This window comes from Dendroctonus ponderosae, unplaced genomic scaffold, assembly GCF_020466585.1.
Source record: "Dendroctonus ponderosae isolate FM_Combo_2020 unplaced genomic scaffold, Dpon_F_20191213v2 Dpon_F_20191213_2, whole genome shotgun sequence".
NCBI classification, from domain to species: Eukaryota; Metazoa; Arthropoda; class Insecta; order Coleoptera; family Curculionidae; genus Dendroctonus; species Dendroctonus ponderosae.
The window spans coordinates 18,246,242-18,250,861 of NW_026018165.1; the positions used below are offsets into that span (position 1 = coordinate 18,246,242).

The 4,620-nt window shown below is 40.9% G+C and overlaps 1 protein-coding gene across 1 annotated transcript in view; it reads left to right on the top strand.

The window, feature by feature from the left end:
• Positions 1-1,520: 1,520 nt before the first annotated feature.
• Positions 1,521-4,620, top strand: part of LOC109545328 (unconventional myosin-XV) — a gene marked incomplete in the record, with an annotated part of 35,038 nt that continues 31,938 nt past the window's right edge. The window contains 1 exon segment of the mRNA XM_048663904.1: positions 1,521-2,134.

The window sequence follows — 4,620 nt, forward strand, 5'->3', positions numbered from 1 at the left end:
AATTATCAGCGAATTGGCTTTATGGTTTAACACAGTCGCTCAAATGAAAGCCATTAAAAACAGCGCGATGGATAAATGGGAAATTTCCATGAAAATATTTGAAACACACTGTTCTCTGGTAAGGGTAAACAATACATTTTTTTATAATCATTAAAATTTGGTTGTATGATCTTTAGACACCAACTAAGGAAGATTCTGGCTCTAATAATAGTTGCTGTTGTCAAAACTCAAAAAATGAGTGCTGGACGTTCGAAGAAACTGTACCAAGCAGTGGTTTGAGTGAAAAAATCTTGTGCCATAAGCTGTACTCAATTAATGTTGCAACATCCTTTATTTTGCATGGTTTTTCTTGCGCCAAATATTTGATTTTTGGTCAAGTAAGTACAAACGCTCTTTAGCAGATTTTTCGTCCCCCGATGCCTTTGAAACAGTTTAATTAAGCAAACCCAAACCTGAATTTTTAGGGAACCGCGCTGATTTTCGGTATGCTGGATAAAACGCAAGAAACTGCTGGACGCCCTTTAGTTCCACAGCCTGAGGAGTTTTTTCAAGGTCCAAAAAAAGACAAAAAACTGCTAAACTTAGTCGTCAAAGCCCTCATCCATTTTGCTATTAAACGCATTTTTCTACTACTGTTCTTTGCATTGTTTTTCGCGTGTCTTTACGCGATCAAACGAGCGACTGAAACCCAGAAACTCCTGCTACCGCTTGATGAGGAAACCCATATTACTGTCTCGGTTTGGGACATTATCAAAACCGTAATTCCTCTCGAGATTTAAGCACAAACTAAATAAACTGTTAGTTGAAGCCATTGTTTTCCTATTTCTTAAAAAAGGGCGTTTTTCAGATATGCGCCCTGAGTGCTGGAGTGCTTCAGTTGTTCATCGCTGATGATAACCACGATCAGCAAGCGAAACGTTGTCAGGCCTCCAAAGGACAGAAGATCCGAAAAGCCCTGGCGAAAGCCAAAAAGTTGGCCTGCAAACGATGTCTCTGGATTCTGTTCACTTTTCTGCTGGCTCTTTTGGTGCTTTTATTTAAAGTTTGGAACGCCGGGTTTCAGCTGAAAATCCAAGGGGTTTACGTGCCGATTTCCACTGTTTTTCTTGTGGTGCGAAACATTACAACTGGCTCTTTTCCCGATTAATTCAGGCATATTTTTTTGTACAATTCCCTTCTACAATAAAACTTTATTTACGAAAAGCGCATTTAATGCAGGCAAACTTTGCAAGCATCGGAGCAAATGGTTGGTGGTTTGGTGCAGGTTCGCTATAACCACAGCTGAGGGTACCCATATAAAATTGACACGTATTACCGGGAGGTCTTCGATTTGGGTACCATTCGATGGTTCTTGTTGTTGTTGTTGAAGCGAGCCGATGCTTTTGGATGTTTGCTGCTGATATTCGCTGAAAAACCATCACTGTAAAAGGCTAGATGGCGATATCTTGGGCAAACTGCACAAAATCGGCAGGTTTAGCTGTGAGCTGCAGAAGGTTTTGTGCGTAGTTTGGTATAGAACTTAGCCCGATGTGATCTAAGCTGAGATGTGAAAGTAACAGCAATTAAAAAATCACGATCGGAAAATCGGTAAAACATTCGAATTTTCTTAGGTTTAGTTGAAAGTGGAACCGTGGTGTGCGCGGTCCTCGTCCAGTTTCAGGAGGATTGTTGCACAGGTTTCCATGGCAACCAACGCGATTTGTTTACGATTTGCTTCTTAAACCCCGCTCTTTGCACCAGCGGTTTGCCTCAGCAGAGATATTAACGACGTTTCTCAAGTATCAAACTGTAACAAAATCGCCCAAAAAATTGCAAAAGCGCAAGTTTGTTAAATCGAACGCCCCGTTCTCTGGGGCTTGGTTGATGGTATACCTGAAGACTTGGTAGGTTTTTGGTGTAGACAAGCCTTGTCCAACATACCAACCTAACGGGACGCACCTTTACCTCACCTCTCGGACTCGGGCGGCCGACCGTAGTCGAACGCAGCCTTAGGTGTCGTTAAGTAAGAAGGATTCTTAACAGTTTCTTGCAAAAATCGGTCGAAAAATGCTGTAGTGTCAACGTTTAAGTACTACCCGTGACAATTGCCATATTTTCTGGATACTTTTCCATGTGGATTTAGCCGACCAAACAGGTAGGCGACACGTCTTAAGGCGGAGAAAGTTAGTTCGGGCCGCAGGAATGTTTTGGTGGTCTGCAGGGAACCAGTATGGAAGGTCATATGGGGAAGTGTCAGAAGTTCGTACAGTGACTCTATTGGTATCATCAGTTTAGAGGTTTCGGTCAAGAGGGCTTGGAGTGGCTGGCAGAGCGGAGTGGGCTCTGAGCGAGATCAACGAGCACATAGGCGACTAGTTCTGAAGCTCTAATTCCGATGTGTTTCTTAGGAAAACTGAAAAATTATACATAAACTAAGAAAAATGGTTTAATTGGGAAAAGCTGTAGGGCCTCCGAAAACTTGTCCAGAACTTGGAGGTCTGTAAAATCTTGGCGATTTATTGCCTGAACGTCCTTCTATGCTCCTATGTCAGAGTTGCCCAAGTCTGTCCGGTTTAGGGTTGAGTCCAGAATTTTTTTCTTTTGACGCTGCAATTTTATGTAACACGGTTTTTCGAGATCGATGTTTCAGAGCCTCAAAACATCAACTAGTGCCGATTTCCCCACTAAATTTTGCCGATTTAGAGCTTAGAAACTCTGCACTCAAAAATTGCAAGACTTTGCGGGCTTTGGAATGGACTCCAGAATTTTTTTCGCTTGATTTTGCGATGTTTAGCAACACGCTCTGTTGAGATCCACATTTCCACATTCGGAAAACCAATGGGGTGTCGGATTTCCTTGAAACTTTGCCGGTTTATAGCTTAAAGGTGCTCCGATGTGCTGGCAAAAGCCCAGAAGCCTGCAAATTTTCACTTTGACTCCAGGCGTTTTTCTTCTGGTTCTACAATAACCCGCTATACCATTTGTTCAACCACTAATTCCAAGAATGCTTGAAATAAATGATTGTTACGAAGAAAATGCTTGCATGAATGGCGACCTACCAAAGTCGTCCTTAATAATAGTAAATAATTCGATGTAAAGAAAAGCGGCGTTTTCGCAATGTGTTTGTCATATCCAAACCGCAAGCAATATTCAGGTCGAATCGACCTCTTTGTTGAAATGTGGTAAATATACAGCAAAACTCAATTGGCTGTGAAATTTCTGGTTGACTGTAAAAATTGGCGTGATATCTAAAGAATCGAATTGCGAATAAAGTGAAACTTTTCAGGGGAGTTTCACCTTCCTAGTTTGCATGCAGGAATCTGAGTTTTTTAATAGTCAGATTCTGCATTGATTTTTTGGGTTTTTCGTTCCTTCTCGTTCGCTCTCTATAAGTTGAATAGTCAAAGAACAACATCCTGTCTGACCCGACCTAAACACCATGGATAAGACAAAAGTGCAGCGTACCCTAAAGGTATTCCAAACGGCAGGAGTTCCCACCATTGTTGGGTTTCGAAGAAATACATGAGTGATTCACCTGCATGCCATCAATTAATGTCTATTTTAGGAGTCACTGATGACTTTTTTGTGAAGATTATTCGGTTTTTTTCGTAGTTAAATCAATGCTGCGGAAGTGTTCTTAGTGTTTCTGCGGTCAAAAAACCGGAAAAAGCATTTAGCTCCATTCGAGCGCCCATTCCTGTTAAGAACTCTCTAAAACGATCAAATTATTCACAGCCGAAGACTTAAGATTCACAATGGCACCTTTGTACAGTTAATAGTGGCCACTATTTTGTATATCCTCGACATTGGCTGCTAGTTACCTAGAATACTAATTCTTCGATGCTAATAAAACGGTTTCATTGTAGCTTTCTTGGGAATTTTCGATATGTGCAACTTTTCACGCTTTGGTCCAGTTTTTTATATCGTTTTGACCTTAATTTCCTGCATGAAGAAACGTCTACTAGACTAATTTTGGCATTCGCAGTAATAATTTAAATGCCATTATAACCGACCAACCGTCTGGGTTACTGAGCAAAATGTTCATTAGGGATCCAAAGCAGGAGAAGAATTTTTGATAGAAATTGTTGTGCGATTTTCAAACACAAATGGAAAATTACACGCTTTTTAGTCAATTGCAAGCACCCACAGAACCGGTTTCGAACCTGTTAAGGTACGTGCACACCGGCGATACGATGCTGAACGTGGCCTGCGAGTCCAAGCGATCGTGAACGATAAAAAACGCTTAAAATGTGCCCAAAATGTCTATTATTTTGGATCTGAAACTTCTAGCGTGTTTTTCAATGAGTTCGATGCATTCCTGGCGTCCGTGAGCTGAAGCTGACGTAAAATTTGAGACATTTTGAAAAAATTCTAATTTTTCCAAAAATCGACCTCCACCCTTAAAAAAAATTGGGTCAAAAATCAAAATTGTACATGCGTGTTTTTTGAGTTCAATCGATTTCTTTCGACGTAAGAAGGCCAGAAACGTGCATTTATAAAGTGTTTGGGTCAATAATAAGCAAGAAATCGTCGGTTGAAGAGCGTAAAGGCTCAAAAACGCTTAAAATGTGCCAAAAATGTCTATTATTTAGGATCTGAAACTTCTAGCGTGTTTTTCAATGAGTTCGATCCATTCCTGGC